A 21,895-nucleotide genomic window follows, 5' to 3' on the forward strand; every position below is an offset into this window, starting at 1 on the left:
AGTGAAATTTTATCAGCATGTCATAAAATTCAGTCATGTGTCTCCAGGTTTCTATCATCATTTCTTGAGTGACTCATAAAGTAGGGATGTACACACACAACATGCAGGGGGGGGGAAACATAAAGGTTTACTAGAGCAATTTCATTATGAGAGGCTTTGGGGCCTGCTGTGTCTGGGATCACCTCATTTAAATCTATGGAGAAGATGCACATGAGACATACTTACATAAATAAAAGGTATGTTAACAGAGTACCTGCAGATAAATACACATCGTGAATTTTCCAAAATGCAGTTAATCCAAATTTTAAAAAAAGGACAAAAACACACTGGTGAGCTCAGTCTGATTGAAAAATGCAATGAACACAGTGGGATTATCCTAAAGTCTAAAATGAAGATGCCAAAGATCAACAATGTTTACACAAACTTGTCAAACTGGCAAGTTTATCATTTTTGCCTCTGAGACGCTGGATAATCTACAAACTATCACATAAAATAAAAATGTTTTTTTAAGATGTGAAGTAAACTTCACCCCCCCCACCCTCCCCCCCCAGAGGAGGCAGAGCGGGGGTGGGGAGAAGGGAGAGAAAAACCCAAATCTAAACAGAATCACTTGAAGGGAATCACTAATCTTCTATTTGTCTTACCAGTAAAACCAAATCGTTTTCATCAGAGTAGATAAACAATACCAAACTGAATATTTTTCATCATTTTGTGTGATTTCTTTCATTTACGGTAAGGTGAGGCAGCCCTGAACCTTCCATTTTCCCACCAATCCTGTTATTGCTGGGATTTGTTCTGCTGGCCCTATAAAAGATTAGTCCTCGAGGAGAAAGAATGGACTTGATTAGCTAGACAGCAATTTAATGGGATTGTCAGAGGGCCTACAATAAATCAGCTTTTGTGATTAAATGGGATCTCCAGTAAAAGTTGTACGTCTCCAAATCAATAACTATTGAATGTTTTTCCCTTTGTTCCAGGCAAAGGTAAAAAAAAAAAAAAAAAAAGAAGCGAAACAAAGCCAAAATTTCCGGTGGCTAATGACCCTGCTGCATGTTCAGTGGGCAGGTGGAGAGAGAGTGCAAGGAGCCACTCAGCCTGGAGACGAAAGGGGAGAGAGAAAAAGAGATGGATAGAGAGATTTGTATTTAGAGTAAAGAAGAAAGCATCAGGGAATAGTTGGGGCATTAAGTAAAAGCAAATGGACTTAAGCAGATGTGGATGTAGAGCCATAATTGGCAGATACTGTAAAAGCCCTAGACATCTCTGTAAATGGCTAACCAAAGACAGCTCTGCCTGTCTCTGTTCATTTGCTCACAGGGATGAGTCAGGTCAAAGAGACTCCATGTGTATCTCTCCCCTTGTGATTGAACACTTGGAGAAAGAGTTGGGCTTTGTCTATTAGTAGGAAATAAAATGGTGTGGAGGCACAGAGTCTCCAGACGGCCCGTGACCCTGTGCAGCGATGGAGAGCTGCCCCGGTCAATTAAGCAGCAGAGCTTTGATTCCTCCATACATATTAACCACCAAACACCAGTGAGACCCAGAAGGTAGTGCCCATAGATCATCACACCAGGTTAAATAGAAAATATTATTGACCAACGGGTGTTTTTTTGGCTAAATAGATATGGGATTTGGATTTTGCAAGAGGTATAACAAGGTTAAAAGATTTATTGACGTTCTGAGGCATATTGTGTTTTTTTGCAAAAACACAAAAAAAGAGAGTATCCAACAAAGAATAAGAAATCATCATATATATCAAAACATCCACACAGCAAGTCACAGACTGCTCTCCATTAAAATTACCATTTTTTTCTCCACTTGTTCTTCTTGTTTAATGCTGGTTTAAGTCTGGTAACCAGCTGTATGTCTGTGGCCCTGGTCTGTATCTGTATCTTGGGTGCTGTATGCAGTGCTAAGCTCTGATTCACCCCTCCACTTCACACATCACATCAGATCAGAGGGTTAGAAGAGCGTTCCAGGTCCTACCAGCCAGCCGTACATTCCTGCTGCTTTGATACTGGGGGGGCTCCCCCGTGTCTGTCCATCATCATCCTCTCCCCTCTCCTCCACCTCCAAACCTCCTCTAATCCCCCCCCCATACACACACATCACTACCACCACTCACTCTCCCAAACCTCCCCCAGCTCAGAGGCATTCTCCAGCTCTGGACAATGTTTCATTTCTTCACAGGCCACATCTTTGATAGCTTAATGGCCCCCACAAAGAGGAGACCATGCACCGAGAGACATGGAGCTTTTAAGTTATATCCTCCATATTCAAGTCATTCACGTCAATGCTTTAATACTGTTGTGTGGGCCTGCTTGTCACAGTGAAACAATGTGCAATAGCACTTTCTGTCTGTGGAAGGAGCGTGTTGACTTTCTTTCCATCCAAGTTTAGATTGTTCAGCAGACTCTGGATGTACCTTTCACAGACTGAAGCTAGGAACACAAGGACAGCGCAGAAAGAGAGAGCAGCTCTGAGCATTGTCCAGCAGCGAGTGAAAAACATTTTAAACAATCAAGCCATGTGCATGTGCCTGAACTCAATTGTATCTGCCTATTCACCTCCAATTCTCATTGAGCCATGGCAGCTCTGCTCTTTGTCAGGGCCATTTCACTACCTTTACCTTTGACATCACCACAAGACATCATGCACGCCATCTATGTGGCCCTCTGCAATTTAAAGGTCTGTTCATTTTCTAGGCTAAAGGCATAGCACACAGAGAGCACACCCATGCACACAGATTTTTCCATCTGACAGAATACTTTGCTATGCTTGAAAAGCAATGAAAATCTCTCTCACTATGAAAATTTGCAGTATGGTCCTTGACCTCAGTCAAGTTATTATCCATTACAGTTTTACTGTACAATTGTACACAACATCATAACTGGCATCACGGTCAAAGACAATTAAAGTCCAACCGCTAAGACAAATAGAAAAGATTTAAATAGATTTAAGAAAGATTTAAACTCGCTCAAAAAGAGCAGTAGAATTGGGTTGATGAAGTGGTGCTTTTGAGCTAGGCAAAGAGAGCTGCCGGTGTTCCTGGGAGAGGGTTAGAGCACAGCTGGATTACCGTGGCTGGCCACTGACCTTCAGGTGCCGTCTCAGGGACAAGTCCATGATGCTACTTTTACAGCCCCCCCCCCCCCTTTCCCCTCTCTACCTCTGCCTGTAATAGCATGGCTTATAGCCATTTTCAGCTATTGGACATTTTAACAGCCATAGCTATGATTGTAGACCAGGCCAGTAGCAGCAGCAGCATGGCTGAATAGGTAGAACAAGGTGCAGGCTGACCCTGAACCAGCCCCCACACTATTGGCTCAGCCATGGAAGAGAAGAATGAGGGCTGGCGGACAGGCTAGATTATGGCAGGAGAGGTGCGAGTGCGGTTTAATCTCAGGTGTTGTGAGCAGGTTTTAATATAGACGATTCGCGAGGATGTGATAGGGGATAATTGCTTCTGGGGTTGTCACAGATGGTGCTGGATGATCTGTTAACTATGGCCAGGCCAGAGCTCTGTCAAGGACATTTTTACTGCTTTGATCTCCTTATCTCACCCTTACAATGTCAATCAGAACTAGTACTGCAGAGGTATGACATGTCTTGATTATTCCATTTTCTGTAGAAATTTTCTATCAAGTGACACCATATAAATATGTATTATGAAATGGCTGATAATAAAATCTAATGGAAAACAACATCTTGTTCTACAATAATTATTTTTGGGGGCATTTTCAGCCTTTTTTTGACAGGACAGCTGAAGACATGAAAGGGGAGAAAGAAAGGGAATGACACGCAGCAAAGGGTCGCAGGTCAGAGTCAAACCCAGGCCCACTGTGTCAAGGAGTATACATGGGCAACCACTCTACCAACTGAGCTATCTGGGCACCCGCTACAACAATTCTTATACAACAGCCACACTTAATCATTATTACTCTGATTCACTGAACATGAACCACAGTAGATGTATTTCTATAGTTTTCAAAGCTGCAACTTACTGCACAGAGACTGAGGTCCAATAGCTGAAAGTAATTAAGTCAAAAAAGGTTTTAACATGCAGAACTGTACACACCAAATTAAGTGCACTTATCAGATGTCACGCTAACAATCTCGGGCTAATGGTTAGAGTAGAAACCAGGATAACAATATAATATGTATGGTATTAAACAATATCATATTTTTGTACAAGCCTATTAACTGTCCGAATACCCCAACAGTGTAGACAGTGAGAATGCATAAATTCTTCACTGATACCTGTTTCAGTGATTTATATCATGTTGCATACCATAGGAGTGTGTGTGTGTGTGTGTGTGTGTGTGTGTGTGTGTGTGTGTGTGTGTGTGTGTGTGTGTGTGTGTGTGTGTGTGTGTGTGTGTGTGTGTGTGTGTGTGTGTGTAAAAACATATACGCATTACATTCCACTACTTTGGCATTGCAGTAATGCAATAAAATGCATGTCAAGGTGATTTATTTTTTTATTTCCTTTTGGCAAATAATCCTAATCCTACACTCTAAATATCAAAGCAAATCACTCAATTTAACTACAGTTCATCTACCATGATTTGCCTTGATTGTTGTGCTCAGTTGTACATGATTTATATTTGAATTACTGCATTATGACTGCAATGAAAATCTATAGCTATACTTTTATCTTTGTATTGTCACTGTGTGAAAGAGGTTTTTTGTTATAGCGATATCACAGCAATTTTTCCAGATGCTATCACACTTGCACAAAGACAAAGCAACAGCAGACAAGTAGCCCACACAGAAACAAAGACAGAAAGCAAGAGTGACAGGGAGCAGCAGCAGAATGATAAAGGTCTGCGCTTGCCTCTCATCAGAGCTATTCCAAGCAGCCGCCCTGTCAGAACACGCCCCAGATGAGGTCTCTCAAGGCAGAGAGAGAGCTGTCATAACAGGACGCCTGGAGGGCCGTTCGATCAGACAGGCAGCTCGGAGAGGTGTTAGATACACACAGAGGACCTGTCTGCATGTGAGAGGTCCTAGTTATAGCCACAGAGTACAGCTCTGCTGACAGACAGCCATCAGTCAGGGGGGCGTTTTTCTTTCTCTCTCTCCGTGCCTTTCCCCCCCTCTTTCTCACATGTTTTCTCCTTCCTCCGAGAGAGCAACGGGATGGAGGGGGCCCCCACTGACAGGTTTACTTAAATATTTATGCTGACAGGGAAAAGACAAGAATGTTATCTCCAACAAGACGTGCTTCCATATCAACACATGCTCTGACTCATCCACTCACATAAAACATTTGCTTCCTACAACCCCTCCACCTTCACTTAGAGCTAGTTAAAATGTATGTGCACTAGTGAAAAGATTGAGAACCCAGATAAGATAAAAATGGATTTAGCTGCTTTCATCGGGTGCTGTGAATATTAACATAATCTAGCTATGTGATAAAAATGACAAAACACAAATGCAAAAATGTCAAGGCAAGAATCACGACACTAATACAATTTTAATCATACACTTTACCAACTCTCTCCAACTATGTGAAATGACCGGCCCCACCTTCACCTTCTTCAGACACACTCTGTCCTGTTGTTCACTCTTTGGGTTCATTTGGCTCTCCACTTACACAACACAGATGGGCTGGTGTTACAGTGCACTGGGCCTCAGGGACATATGCGCAAGAATGAGGCAGCACTGTACACAGATGCCACATCTCATGTGATGCACATCCCATTAAAAAGGGAGTGTGGACAGCTCCTCCAATCAACAGATCACCTTTTCAAACAGCCCTTTGTTCCCCGACCCCCGGCAGCTGGCAGCAATTAGCTGCCAGGACAGGACACAGCAGTCCAGCTTGCCAGTCAGTCCATTATGGAGTAGGGTGAAGCATGGGAGTGGAATCACAAGCGCCTGGAGCTGTAAATTAGATCTGCAATGGATGCTGTGGGATCTACTCCCTAATCATACACACCTAACTTGGAAACTTTTTAAGGCTGGTCATACCCAAAGCAGGGCACATGTTTAGTCAACCCAAATTATGCTACAGGGGAATTTTTTAATATCATAGTTGAGATATTAGTCTTCATACACAGCTGGTTCCTGCTTTGTCAAGTTGGCACAGCAGAGGTGATGAGTTCAGTTTACCCAGTGAACTGCCAAGTTTCCCCTTGAAAAGTCTTGTTGCTGACAGCAATAATAAATTGCAATCTGACCAATCAATTGTAGACCAGCTTGAACCCCTTAAGTCCTTAAGAATGAGAGGCTGGGGAAAAATCAATTTGTAATTTACATCAGGCTGATGAGTGTTGAAAACACTAAGAAAGAGACAGCTCTAAGGATCCAAGTATAATTACATCTTAGCCAGTGCAGAGCAATAACATAATTATGGGTTTGTTAAGCAATGGCACTGAGTAGAAACTAACAGTACCTACAGTAAACTTGTGTCATTCCTGTGCACAGACTGCTCACCACACAGGTATCACACAGGGGAAATGATTTGTGTTGCATCAATGAGCAGTAAGTGTGTGATGACAACCTCTCAGTGGCCTTGCTTCCTGGAAACGTGGCTACCTGGCTGAAACACAATGGTGCCGGTGGGAAGAGGACACCATTGAGGTTAAGGAGCATATTGAGCCGGGATTGTGTCTCAAGTGCCAGAGGCTGCTGCCATGCTGTGCTGAAGCAAATGGACTCACATGTGGTGAAATCAGATCTGTTGGAGTGTCAAGAGAGCACCAGACTGTGAGGCTTTTATTTTCTGCAGAACAGGATGAGGAGTGCAGGAATCGTTTCCATCCTATGTCTCTCATTTCTCTGAAAACACACACACAGCACATAAAGAGGGTCTCAACACATTCATGCAAAGAGCGCAGCGCACAGCTAGAGACAGAGCCAAAACTCATAATGAAAAACAGAAGCAGAGGGAGGTGAATGAATAGTCGCGGTTTCAACTATGTTTTGTTTTCTAGTGGAGACATAAAGAAGAGGCAGAAAAAGGAGCAGACTCGAAGGGTTAAATGTTGGCAAAAAGCAGGGAGGGGACAAAAGGCCCATTGTAAGGGCCAGAAGTGTCCCCGGAAAGAAGGGGAGAGAAAAGAAAGCCACCACTGGCTGGTCACCCGGACCCATTGTAAGCTAAGGGGAGTGCAGCCACGCATGACAGATGTCCCTGGCCATTGTTTCCCCAGCAGCCTCCTCTCTGCCTCCTGCTCCGGCTCTGGAATTCCATGAGATGGCCTCCGCCTGTGAGAGTTGTTCAACATGTCTCTCGCTCCTTGTCCCCCGCCGCCATCCTGGCCGTGTGCAGTAGGTGTATACGGAGACTCTCAAGGTGGGGAGGGGGCTACACTTCTTAGGATAGGCTCTCAGTGTGGTTCCAGAAGTTATTCTTACTAGGCTGTTATAAATAGTACTGCACTTACCAAAGTTGTGTGAGTGTATAAACATATAGTCATTACTAGATACAGAGCAGCTGTACGTATGCACAAAAAAGAAATTCACTTTTACTACATAAGTCGCTAAGACCAGTACATGAATTCTGACATTCACCAACTTAGAAATCAATAAAAAAAAATTGTAATTTGTAAAAAAAAAAACATCGCTCACATTTTATTTTAGCCTCAGGGTTGTGAAGCAAAAGCAATTATATTACTAAACTGTTAAGTGAATCGCAGGTGAAAGCTTTTCGCAACATAAAGAGTTGAGGTAAGCTGTTTTTACAAAGCAGTGACGTTTTGCATTCCCCATTCAGCGGCCCACCATGTGGCAGACCTACAGAGGCGGCTTGTTGGGCTGTCAGTCACAGCAACAGTGTGCCAGTGGAAAGTGAGCGCAACAATGGCCGTGTCTGGTTAATGGGTGAGAGAAATAGCAGACAATCCTTCATTTCTATGCCTTACTACCACTGTCTGTAACCACATTCTACCAACACTCGCTCACTCAGACTCCAATCAGTTACCCCACCCCCGCCCGCCTGTTAACATTCATTTCAAAAACACACACTCGCATTCCAATGCATAAGCATGAGAGAGTGTCAGAGAAAGAGAGAGATCTCTAAAGTGGAAAATTAGTTTGAAAGCAATGAATGTTTACCAGGTGGATCAATGGCTGGCTGTTAAATCATTTGGTGAAATATAACAGTGCTGAGAATAGCTGCTGCTGCTGCTGCAACACCCGGTAACTCTCTGCGGTAGTGTCTGAAGCCTTGCTGCACTGACCCCCAACTAAACACTGCATCAGCACAAAACCACCAACTTGCCACAAGTGGGAGTCACTTCCAGGTCATAATGAACAATACGCATGCAACTTCCACATATTAGCAGAATAGTCTACACTTCTGACACAGATGTTAAAAGAGGAACCAATTTTATACATCGAAGTCTGTTTACAGGTCTTAGGGAGTTCTGCTGATTATGTGAAAAAAGTTGCATAAAGCCTTTTGTGGCTCCAGAGACAACTGTGTGAAGTCCGATAAATTGCTGTCACACCAATGTCGGTTGGAGCCGAAGGCTACAAGTTTGAAAATGAAAGAAATCTGTAATCCTCATCTCTGCTCAAGGCTAGATAGTGCCTAATTAGACACTACTAGCCTAACACACCTAAATTATTTAAAAAATAAGTTCCCAACTGGGAAAATTCACACTGCATTAACATTGTGAAATAGGGCATGCATTGGTGGAGGTCTGCACTCTCAGAGTGACCTTCTAGTTGAAAGTAACTTTAAGGGCATTTTGAATTGGAGACGCTGCAATTAATGCAATATATTGTGCTGTTAAAATGTTGTCATGGTATACATATTAGAATGTATTTGTGTTTTGTGCTTTGTTGTTGTGTTATGTCTAAATAATTCCACGAGAGATGGAACATGGACCATGTAAGTGAAATGAAAATGAAACTTTTAATTAATTCATACATAGCACTATAAAGGGGCTGTACTCAACATTCAGAACATTAATATAGCAGCAAACAAATATTTGCTATGTAAAGATATAGAGGAGTAATAGTGTCCTGAGCAGAGAATGAAATCACAACTCCCTCTGTGTGTGTTGTAATCCAAGCTCTCCTGTTCTTTGTTTTGAAAGCCAGTCTGGCCGCGCGTGCATGTTAGTGCATGTGGCCGTGAAAAAGTATTTCAAATATTGGGGAAACGGTCTGTGAGAGCCTGGCAATCCCACCCCATTTTATTTTAGTATTTCAGTACAGCCCCTTTAAACCCCAGGGCCACCAAGATGCCCCACAATCTCAATTTAATTGCAGAACTAAAGTACCCTATAACTACAACTATACTAATAGTCATACCTAAGTACAACTCTTCTCAGGGATGGCTATTAACTAATTAAAAGTGCTAAATAATGCTCTTAATGTAATTGTTTGTGTTATTTAAGTCATTTCAAAAAATAAAAATAAAATATGTATTTGTGCGTTTCATATTGTGGTATGTTAGTGACTGATTTCAGTAGGATCATCTACTAACTTTTCACCTCTGCCTTCAGTGCTGAAAACAGATCTGTTTGTGTCTTTCCTCTTGTTCGGTAGCCTAACTTTTTATCCCTGGGGCTCTTTTTCTTTTCTTTTTCAAGCTCAACTATTTAGCATTTCTTTATCTCTGTTCTTCACTGTCACATGTGGCTCCAGATAATTGCAGGACTGAAACACTGTTCACAATATACCGGCCTATTATTTTGTCATGACTGTCAGGTTAATGTCGGAGAATGGAGAAGAAACATTAGTGTCCTATATGTTTCTCAACCCACTCATGTTAAGAGCCATGTCTGATGTCTCAGCTGAACGCCCAGAGCCAAAACTAAACGAAAGGACCTGTCCACAAAGAGTATTTATTCTAACTAACTATTCTCCATAACCTGGTGGGTATGACCTTCAAACCAGTGGAGAAGAAAAGCATGACATATGGCCTTGCCTGCCCGTCCACAGGACGACCCTGGATTAGGCCAGCAGACCCCTGGGTAAAGTCAAATGAATGCATGTAAACATTTAGCCCCCTGCGCACTGTGCCTTATTCCCTGCATGGGCTTAGGGCAACATACAGAATGACCAGGGGAGTATTTGCAAGGATTTTGCAGGAATTAGAGAGAATTTTTTTTTTATGTTATGTCATTGATTATTATACACTCTGTGAATTTTTTGTCTTGTCCTGATGTTATGAGTTGAGGACCACAATGGAAATAAGTCCTGGACTTTATTGTGTTTTTATCCTCGATTGTATTTGATGTCTTTTTGTTTTATGTGTAAGGCATTTTTTGATACAATTAAAACATTTAATTAAAATAAATCAAATCAAATCACAGATTGACCGACTGGTGACCGTAATTGGCCGATTTTCACGTGATCGGCCATGACTGGCGACCGGCCAGTCAGTCTGACAAATGCCGATTTTAATGCAGGTCAAATGCACACAGACCAATTAACATTGCGCAACATCAGCATCACACGTGCACACGCAAGGTTTCCGCTATATGCATGTAGCAGTGGCGCACCGCCGCTCCATCAGCTGTTTATGAAATGTTATAAAGTCGCAATTATACACGGCTCTGCAAAGCCGTCTGCCCTACTGATCTCAGGCGAACGGCTCCGCTCTCTCTCCCCTCTGAGGCCGAACAACTGGAACATGTAAACCGCACTCTCGCGGGTCCCGTGAAATATGACAGCTACAGTTTATCGGAGAATAGCTTTGGGCACACTTTGATGAATTTACTGTTTATCAGAACCCAGATGAGACAAGAAGCTAACGTTAGCGAACGCTGCGGTCCCTCTGCCTCTGATTCCCCGCTGCAGGAGACGCTGTATTCCTCCGACACGCTTTATTAACGTTACTGTTCAATAGAATAGAATAGAATAAATCTTTATTTTCCCCCAGGGTGGACATTTTTCTTTGGCTCACCAGCCATACAAGACAGATAAACATACAGACATCTCAGACATAGTAAGTGGAGTATAAAAAAGATGAAATGAAAAATATCAGGATAAATATGCTTAAATACTATTAAAATAGCAGCTCAGTTTGGTGTTGTCACTGGGTTTAGTGGGGGTGCATACCGCTCAAAACCAACATTAAAAACGTAGTAATCTTCCCTCAGCGTTTAGTTTTGGTGCTAAACTGTGTGTAAAATGAGCGGTGACGTTAAATCATCTGTTTCAGGTAACAGCACACTAGGGTACAGTCTAAATGCTGGATTGTTCCGAGGTAACCGTCGGTAGCTAACGTTAGCAGATAAGTCCGTTGACAGCAACGGTATTTGTTCATTTTTATGCACAATGACAAATAAAGCAAACTTGCTAAAAAAATTAACTACACACTGTTTTCAGGTAACGGTACTGTTGACGTTCAAACAGGCCTGTGTGTGTGTTTTGAGAAATATCTTTATACTGCAAGGCTATATTTATTTTATTTTTGTTATTTATATATTGTTTTATTGCCTTTCCCTGTTTCCATACAGAAGTTTAGTTTGCTAAATATATCACATTTCTTTAGTTGGATATTGGATGTGAAAAGAAGGAAATGGTCCTTCCATAACGTTGCACTTTAGAGTTTTCCACACCAGGAGTAATTTATATAGTTCTATTTTATAGCAATTGATTATCTGTTAAAAAAAAATTCTATGTTCTATGCAAAATGTAAAATGTTCTATTAAAGAAAAGATAGAAAATAAATATTTGTGTGTGCTGTAAAGTGGTTCGAAAAAATTAAATCGGAATCGGCTAAAATCAGTATCGGCAGGTCAAACTCAATGAAAAATCAGAAATCGGCCTAGAAAATTGTAATCAGTGCATAACTAGCAGGAATATGATACAACAAAGTGAAATGCTTTTTTGGTTCAGTTTAGATAGCCCAAATGGTCACCGCCTCCCACAAGAGTCCAGTACAAATTGTACTATGACAATCCATAACCTCTTTCTTACAGCTTAGCTAAGCTCTATCTCCCAGGAACATGCATCAAGTAAATAGACAGACATAGAATTACTGTTTTGACAGCTGCAGGGACAGCATTACCCTATTTTTCTACATTCTGAGATAAGAACTATCAGCAGAGTAGGAAATGCAGGAGCTGGTCACGCCTTCCCTGCTGTAACATGCTGCAGTTACGTATGGTGTCATGCTGAGGTTTCAATCTATCACAGCGGCAGAGCTACAAACCCACAGAGCTAATGACAGTTAGCAAACACTAACTCCTGTGATCCTGTCTGACTGTCAGCAGGAGCAGTGAGTCTGTGAAAGCACTGTGCCTGCATGGGCATAAACACATGTAATAATATGCACACGTTCCCATGTGTGGGAAAAAATATATCCATTATTATATAATATAGAATAACAGCATGCTAGATGGTACAGTAAATATCCTCAGGTGGCTGTCAATTAAAATGTCTTACTCTGACAGCCCTGGCCCCTCATTTCATTACCACTCCTTCTCTCTGCCAGACACTTACAATCCCATTACCTTCTACAGCTCAGCTCCGGCCCGAGACACAAATACATTGATCCAACATCTGAACTAGTAAACAACAAGGGCAGACACAAGAAGTCCCAGATTCACAGCCACACAATCAATGGGGAATGAAGTGTACATGTCTTCAAAGCAAATTCGGACAAGTTATACCAGTCAGATTTTGTATTACATATGGATTTTACTTATGATTGACTGCCTCAAACAGACAGATGACTACCATATTTTTGGAGTGCTGGGAATGAATGACACAGAATGAACTATTTCTAAATAAATATCTCTCGCTCTTGTCATGACAAGCAGGTGTTTTCAAATCCTCAAATCATAGAGACTAAATCAATAAATTAATCATCTTTTAAAATTCACTGAAAACATGTATAGATGGACATTCAAACTGTTCTGAAATTCCATCCCTTGCTCTCTCTTCTCGCCAAGGAAATGACATAAGGCTATAAAAGACTATAAGGCAATAACTTGTTGGTTGAGGTTTGAAACCATAGTTGTCCACAAGCACCCTTCAAAACTGCTGTAAATAGACTTCCTCAGCTACAACCTACAACTATATTCACCCAAGCTACACCACCCCCTCCACCTAGTCCCCCTATGGACAAAAGGCCTGACTCCATGCTGCAAAGCATTGTTCAGTATTTAAGTTATAAGGAAGAAGGAAATCAAACCCCTCCTGTTCTGGTCTAAGATAGCACAAGACCACCAGGCCTGTCTTTCTTTTTCATTTGCATGGGGATTAGAGAGGACAAGAGATAGAGAAAAGGAAAAGAATAGAATAGGAGGCAACAACATGTTGTGAGTTATGCAGTGCATGGAATCAAATAATGCACTGAGACAAAATTCACAACTAATGTAAGCTTCTGTGTTCTTGCAGGCTTCCTTTCGTCTCTCCCTTCTCCCCACCCCCGCTCTGCCTCCTCTGTCAACCATGGCCGAGCGTCCATGCCCCGAGCGCGCCCGCTGGAGCACTGGGCCCTGCAAGAATGGAGCCTATTCAACAGCCTGCCTCCAGATGCTCGACAAAACAGTCCTCCAGGCTACAACAGGGAGCAGAAGAGGGGAGAGAGCAGGAAAGGGAGATAGGAATCTGATAGCCTATCATTAACAGCCCAAATAAATGGAAAGAAAAATCTCAGGCTAAACCACTGCCCTCAGTCGTGATGTTTATAGGTGATAGCCTTATTGTTTTGTCTCCTGTGGCATCTCAAAGACCTGTTATGCCTCGCCAGAGAAGTTGTTTGTTGTTGCAGATAAATTATCTAATGTGTAGCGTCGACTGTGATTCACAGACATTGCCCTGAAACACCTAGTGAGGCATGACCCATATAAGAGCACTGTGTGGGAGTTTCTCTTCAATGTAATAATCTTACATTTATTTAACATCCATCCTGATGCTACATACATTCTTTGTCTTTTTATTCAGATGTAGCTTAGAATAATGAGAAAAGGTAACATCATTATTGGGTTCTGTTTGTGATTGCCCTCTTACCTAACTTTTATGTGATGCGATGTAAAGGAGTTGAAAGAAAAGGCACAGATCAATGCAATAGTAATGTACCAATCAGTACCAGGTTATCATGCAGCAGCAGAGAGAACAGCACTGCAGCCCCTGTCAGCATGACCCTCAGTTATATGATCCCTGCACTGAACTCCCTATCTTTTCTTAGTGATAATATATATGAAATATAGACTCAAACATGCATACCCCTCCTCTCCAGGGGTAATGCCGGACGAGAATAGGGAGTATGAGTTGTGAGGTTGGTGTTCATATGTGTATATTTCTCCAAGGATCCAGCACATCTAACTATAAAGCAAGGAATCTCTGTCTTTCTGCCTGTCTGTTTGTCCTTCGCATATCTCGAGACCGTTCATCCGATCTACTTCACACTTGGTGGGTGTATTGCTGGGCTCTGAGCTGGTGTCTATATCAGCAGAACTCTATTCAAACAAGGAAATAAAAACAAGGGAATTAACAAAGTAGCTCCAATTACCGACCAAATACCGATAAAATTAGACTCACCATCTTTTATCTGTCCAAGCATCTACTGTAATTTGGCAAACACATAATCAGGCAAAAAGTACGTGTTAAAGTATTTTAATTATTTCCAGGTATTCACCCCCCACCCCACACACCGTGTTTCTCATTAACGTGAAATGGACAGAAAGGAAAAGCAGTCCGGTGAGAGTGACATTCTCTTCACAAACCCCACTTTGATACAACACAGTGTCTTCCTGATTTCAGGAGCTTTCCCTCATCAACCTCTTTACAAAACTTCCTCAGAATTTATTATCATTTTGTGGAGTTTTGTTTTAGAAGCCTCTTGCTATCTCCCATGCTGCAACAAAATAACTCTCTAATCCCTCTAATTAAACCCATGCTCTGACGTTACTTTTCTAACCGCTTGGGTTATAAGCAATTAAGCGACTATTTGGAAATAAATACCTTCACTAAGTGGGACTTGGGTGCGTTTTTCAGAGGCGTTTTTGTTTTCTGAAGTAAAACTATTAGGGCTAGCTATTAATAGTAGCCTGCAAGTATTAATAGCACACAGTAAAAGTCCTGCTGCTGGTCGGCTGCTGAAGTGAAAAGTGATCGAGAGGCATTCAGCACAATGTGCTTAAATTAAAGGTGGAGCTTTCAATTCTGATATAATGCAGGATAGTTTAATTTAATTAATCTTATTTTAATTGTAATATTTTGTGAGTAAAATCTGAATCTGCAACGTCACCAGTAACATTTCTATGTCAGGTAAATGTAGTAGTACAGTGTTTTCCCAGAAGTAGAAGTAGGTAGTATACAGATGAGTAACATATTTTTTTAAGTGATTCGTGGGCCTTTTGTAGGTTATTTTGGGATATAATGAGTTAGAAACCTAATTCAATATTTTTTTAAACATCATAATAAATCTACAGCTGTTTGGGGCCCTATTCCAAACAAGCATGTTTTGAATGGGCACTGCACTAGTGATTTACAAATAGTAGGCCTACTGTATATGACTGCACCATCACAACATGCTACCAGAGCTTTTTTAACAAAGCAAACTGATCAAATAATTGCCTTTTCCATCAGCACTTTTAACTCATTGTGTCAGGCATCTAAAAGTCCAAATCAACATCCGTACTAATCAGGTCTTTGAACCCTTAAGCTGTAGATATTAGAGCTGAGTTCCACATGCTTTAGGTTTGGGACCCACATTGTGTTGCTTGAAAAGTAGACAAGATTGCTGGAAATGCCTTCAATGGATATGTGTCTGTTTTCTTCATTATAAAAGTAATATAAATGTTGAAGGGTATCAACATTTTTGTATAATCCATCTGTAGCTCCCTTTAAATGGTTGATAAAAATAATATACAAATGACATAATTGACAAACACTGGACAAGTTGTTAAAATTGCTGGGGTTGCAAGAATTTGAGAACTAAATCAGGTCTTGGTCTAGAAAAGGTTAAGAAACTTCACACCGTGAGAGGCTTCTCAACATAGGAGCTCGGGAGACCTCGCTGCAGTACTATGGTCAAGTCTGACACCTAGTGGCCAAGGCCTAGAATTACGCAACATTATTTATCTATTTACCTATTTTTAACTGTGAACATTAAAGAAAAAATAATGTTTCTTTGAAGTGACACAAACATCTGAGATTGATTCCTTTTTTAATCATGGCTACTTCTAAGTTTTAGTCAATTTTGAACAGAAAAGTCAAACAAGCCATAGGGGTACATGTAGTTTGCAAAGATCAAAACTAGCACAACTTTATTTAAGAGTCAAATGTTACCCATTAAAGAAACCACAAATCACTTGTGTAAGAGGCCAATCAGGTCATTTCAACTCTCTACAACTTCTCATAAAACTTTCTTTTAACAATTTTAACCGAATAGGCAGTCTAACAAACCATGACGTGATGATACTAGAATTAAAAGTCAAGCTCTCTCAACTGTGTGAGGTATAAAAATCAAATAATGCATGATGAACTCATAACTAGAGCTTGTTATTTAGAGTATAACTGATATTTGGTGCCTGATTTTGTCTTTTGATTTGAAAGGAAACTTGTGAAGGGTAAGAAATAAAGCATGGAAACATGAACAAATTGGGCTAGGCTGCGATAAGTGTGTACTTACATTGTTCAGCTGGGTTGAGTGAAGCTTTGGAGGCTGGATAGGGGATGTCATCCCAGTTCTGTACTCCTCTCCTCTACTGAAGCACAGGCTGCAGGTCTGCGAGGGAGTCCATTTCTTTGCCTAAACATTTTGTAACCATCAAAATATCAAGTAAATAACACCATCCTAAACTTCCCTACCAGATAGCAGCAACAGACAGCAACAGACTAAAGATATTGTGGTGTAAAGATGAGTAAAAAAATGGCACGGGAGTTCAACATATTTAAGTTTGCTAACTTTATCTCAAAAGCCTGGAAAAAAATGGCAATTCATTAGTTGTTATCCTGATTTCTCAGTACAATACAGTATGTTTTTGTCAATGATTTATGATTTACTATTTTTGTATAGTAGACAATGATGGTCTGAAGATTTGATTGTGACAGATGCTGAAGTTGCTTTTCTATTTTTGGGCATGTGGGCTGGGTAGAGTTATATGACACAATAATAAAAAATATAATTGATTTTTTCATCAACACAATGTCACTCTGTGTTTTTGTTCACTTTGGTTTAGTGTGTTAAGGGCAATCTACCACAATAAATGCATGTTCTAACACACACACACACACACACACACACACACACACACACACACACACACACACAATTTAAAACCTGTATACCCATCAAGTCCAGTAGCATCTTGGGTAACATCAGCTGATTACTGCAAAACAAAACAAAAAGCTTAGCTAACATTAGATAGCTATAGTATCGCTAACCTTAGTTATGGCAAGTTAGCGAAATGAATAGTGCTAGCTGGATAGCTGTTACCCTAGCATTATAAGTTACATTGTTTTACGTTTAGATAGGCTACGGACACAATATTAGACATGTCTACCTTGTTTTCTCCTACAGTTAAAGTAAACTGGAATCAAAAGGCTTCATATAAGTTACTCTTCAAGACGAGCTATGTGGTGGTGTTTTGCGGTCTTGTAAATTCTTCCTGGTTCTTTATTGAACACTGGCACACAAAATTGATTCGTGCACAACAAGATGTCTGTGTGATAATGTGCAAAGTTACAAGCGATAGTAATATGTATTTGTGCATGTAATCATGTGCCATTGGAGACCATTTGGAATACCCTCATTATCTACAACTACATTGCTGCCCTGGCTTGTATATGTTCAGTCAAAAGTTAAAGTTAATGTTCCTTATTGGGTCAAATATTGCAAAACCACAGTCATCTCTCACACATGTTTCAAAGGACTTTACAAATGTAGAGTAAAATCGAGCTGTTTGTCTCATTATGAACAAAAGAAAACCTGACTGTTGAATGGCTACACACACAGGTGAGGGGGGCTGGAGGTGTTGGAGAAGAGGCTCAGGGGAAACTATAGGACAAGGGACTGATGGGCTAAGATGGAGAGGTGGTTTTAGTCACCAACATCACAGATGAGGCTGATTGTCCTACATTAGGCCCTATAATACCTTTGAGTAGCTTCATATGTTGTCCTTTGCAACAGAATATCCGATGATGAAACTGCAAAGTCATGTAATGTATTGCATTTCATCAATACAGCAACTATAGTTTCTAATAAGTTTGTTACATAGGTAGAACTAAATATCTACCCTAGCATTCTCAAATCTTTTATCCGAATATTAGTATGAAGTCCTGGAAGACACTGCAGCTGAACACACTCAATCAATGGTCTAGTTTTTTTTCGGAGTGTCTATTTGCACCCCCGGTACGAATAGCCTCGGCCACACAGCTGAGCTATTTACACCCTGTGACGTAACAACAAAAAAACGTTGCTCGCGTGCAACGAAATCATGGCGGACGTTCATCTTCCATGACCGCAGAAACTGGCATATTAGGGAAGTTTAGTCTCTAAAGTTTATAACAATTGAATTTCTAGCGGAAAATGGATGCTACAGTTGCGCTTTCTGTCTTCAGTGAAAGCATACAACCGTTGGTTTGTTAGTTACTACCTATTTTTTTGTATACAGTATGGTTACCTAGCAACCGAGGCTTGAAGAAACAACTGGTAAACAGTTGTTCTATTGGTGCGTTCTTTTTGCATATATATGTCTTTTTGTCTTGTAATCGCGACTAGTAGCTCGAGTGTGACGTCACATCCATGTCGGAAAACGAGTAATAACCGTGGGTTGTTGCGTTCTTTTTGTCACACAATACTACGAGTCGGAGAAAAGATGGATTTTTGTAAAATTTTTAGTAACATTTAGGATTCTATTAACCCAGTTATTGACATATTACACACATATATTTACCAGTTTGATACATGAAAATTACGTTTTGATTAACATCAACGTTTGGCTACTGCTCTGCTTTCTGCTCAAGGCTGGGCTTAAGCCGTTGTTGTCATATAGCAACCGAGCGTCTCTAGCCAATTTCAGCTGCACAAGCTACAAAATAACTAATCAGGCGGTATTTAGCAACTGTAGCAACATGCCTATAGGTAGCAGTATACAGTGCTATGTGTACCACTTCTTCATTTGGTTACAACAAAGACAAAAGTGCTTAAAATTGTAGAAAACCACAATGTTTACTACGTGTGATCATGCACGACGTAGCCATCTTTGAAAGTGAACTCGGGGTCCTCTGAGTTCAGACGACTTGACGAGTTGTAGCTATATACGACCTCGGTGGCGTTCTTTTTGCAACTTCCGGTTCGTAACTCCGGAAAACAACTCGTAAATCGACTTCGCTGGACAAAAAGAACGCACCATATATCCTGAAAGAACTGCTAGGTGAGTGGTTAGTACGCTTACCTTTGGTAGGCCAGTCGCATATAGTTGTAGAAGACTTTTTCGTAAAAAACGGAAAGAAATAAAAAAGATGTTTTCCTGACCGGAAGCCTCTCCAAAAGAGCAGGGTTCGAATCCCCCCTTACCCAAACAAATTGTCCTGTATTTGTTTCAGAATTTTATGCTACAGCATGTCTGTATTACACACCAATTATATATATAGTTTTTAACCGTTTAATGTTAAATTTAATTCAATATTCTTTTTTAAAATTATGTGGAAATATGATAACACCTTATGATTTGAATGTTATGACAATAATACTTTTACATGCTGCTACTGGTAAAAGTTGAATTTAACTTAATAATAGTACATTTTTGTATAATGATACAAAATTGCAATATCAATTTATGTTTAATTTTATTTCATTTTTTAAGACGTTTACTTCCTCAGTCAAATAAAGACCATAGTGATGCTTTCAAGATATTTTATTAAAAACTACCTAATTCTAAAACACCAAATAAAGATCTAAAACACAATACAAATCTAAAACACACAATAAAAATTTACACACTGTGTAAAATAAAATGTAACAAATAAATATAGACAAATGTAAAAACAAATACATAAAAATATATGATATAAACTTTCTGAATTGTTATTTATAACTAAAATATTACATATTAACACACTTATTTATCTGCAAGCTAGGCTAGCTATGGCTAGCGCCATATACTATGTGCTTAATTTATGTTACCCTCATAGTTGTGTAGCTACGTAACTTGATATGTCCCACTTCAAAGCTTTCTCCCGTTTCCTGATGGGTGCAGGTGAAAGACCGTCGACCATTCTGTGCACATTATTGACATATACTAATAATAAAGCGATGGACGGCGGGGTTAAATAATAAACTTGGGTTACAGACCCATGGTTACAGAGGAGCCGGCCGCAACGGATGTTCTCACATAAAACGAACGCACCCTCAACGGGGCAGGGATCATTTCATTGGTCAACACTACACCTGGCATTCTATTGGTTGTGGAATTTTGATAGTGTGTAACGCAGAAAAATCCAAGCGCGCAGGAGAGATCCGAGAGCAGCAGATTTGCAAGCGCGCAGAATCAGGCTGAGTGCGAGGAAAAGGTTCAAAGCTGAGAGCAGGAAATCTGTCCACAGAACAACATATCTGATTCCGAGCACAAAGTTTGAGCACAAGCAGAGAAAATCCAAGCGCGAGCATGACCATTTGAGTGTGAGAGCAAGGTTTTGAGGGAAATTATTACAAAATCTGAACGTAATATCAGTGAAAAATGCTCTCAAATTGAAAGAATGCGCTCTTGAATAAAGATAGGAATATAACTCCATACAACGCCTCCAGCTCAGTCTTCATCCAAATTTTCTGCAGTTCCACTGCGCTACATCCTGAGCATAGCCAGGGACAGAGGCTGCAGGCTGGTGTGGGACATCTAAAGGGACAGACGGTGCTGGACTTGGCAGAGCTGTAAAAGAGTATAACATATACACAGTCAGAGAAAAGAAAGAGAGCTCTATATTAAGACTGCTACGGTTACTGAAATGTATACCTTCATCAGGGACAGTGTCTCTCTGTGCTTCCACTGATGGTAACTCTAGGATGGTGAGATAAAAACAGTAAAGGCAAGTGAGACATACTCATTAAAATAAGATATTATTTCTCACAGCATTCAAGAAAATAAAGCATTTACCTTCAGGAAGAAATGGAGCTGATGTTATCCCAGGCTTTGACAAAGTAGAGTGGGAGATGACATATATCATGAGTAATATATATAAAAGACAATGAAATATTAATTTGATTTTCAGAATGAAACTGATGTGAGGTACACTGGTAGTATAGGAGGACAACATACTTTGTCTCAACACATTAGGCGCCTGTTCTTCTACCCCAAGCTGTGGGGCGAGGGCGAGCAGCTGAGGAGGGACCGGCAGCGGGGCCTTTGTCGTGGCTGTGGGAACAATTTGGTCACATAACATGAGACCGTCACACAACATTCAGTACAGTTTGAAGTGAGAAGTGAACTAATATAATAACCTTTCACAGAAGCAACAATCCCAGAGGAGTCATCAGGCTCGGCAGGTCTGGAAACCGTCGCTGTTGGCGCCGTCCTGTGTGCTGTAAAAACAATTCAGTGTCATTTTCCTCCCACAGTCAAGTCTGTTTATGCCTCAGAATGTGTCTTTACCTGTTGTCTCTCTAACAAACTGTGAGTACAGACTGAAAACTAAAAAAAACTTAAATTCTGAATTGCTATTTATTTGCAATGACAAAACACAATGCTTTTAACAAAACAGGTAAAGCACAGAAACAATATTAATATATAGTAAGCACACTGCTTGTCATTCAAAGATGTGGCATGGCAAAAAGAAAATGCCAAATTCTTGAACGACAGCCTGAGAAAAAGCATGCAAAAAAAAAGAAAACACTTACCATCATCGCTGACCTGTTAATTCCTTAGGTTAGTGGGAGAGTAAGAGAACACAAGCATCAGAACAGGCCTGAACACGGCCAAAATAACAAACTAGTTGAAGAAGAACAGTAATAGCAGGAGGATTCTGCTGAGAA

At 40.6% G+C, this 21,895-nt stretch overlaps 1 protein-coding gene and 1 long non-coding RNA gene across 3 annotated transcripts in view; both read right to left on the reverse strand.

The window, feature by feature from the left end:
* The window catches only part of fignl2 (fidgetin like 2), a 54,395-nt gene extending 37,137 nt beyond the window's left edge, over positions 1-17,258 (reverse strand). The window contains exons 1-2 of one of the 2 annotated variants that reach the window (XM_028584068.1): positions 17,215-17,258; positions 16,556-16,675 (exon numbers count right to left, since the gene is read on the reverse strand). The gene's annotated coding sequence lies outside the window, so the exon portion shown is untranslated. Of the gene's footprint in view, positions 1-16,555; positions 16,676-17,196 lie in introns of both variants that reach the window. The other variant, XM_028584069.1, reaches the window with a different exon arrangement.
* A 3,448-nt stretch (positions 17,259-20,706) lies between these two features.
* Positions 20,707-21,509, reverse strand: LOC114558096 (uncharacterized). The gene is made up of 4 exons (XR_003692905.1): positions 21,365-21,509; positions 21,183-21,278; positions 20,880-20,924; positions 20,707-20,795 (listed from the first exon to the last, which is right to left on the reverse strand). It is a non-coding gene; the product is annotated as an uncharacterized LOC114558096 (long non-coding RNA).
* Between the last annotated feature and the right edge of the window lie 386 nt (positions 21,510-21,895).

The sequence above is a fragment of the Perca flavescens genome, chromosome 7 (assembly GCF_004354835.1).
Source record: "Perca flavescens isolate YP-PL-M2 chromosome 7, PFLA_1.0, whole genome shotgun sequence".
NCBI classification, from domain to species: domain Eukaryota; kingdom Metazoa; phylum Chordata; class Actinopteri; order Perciformes; family Percidae; genus Perca; species Perca flavescens.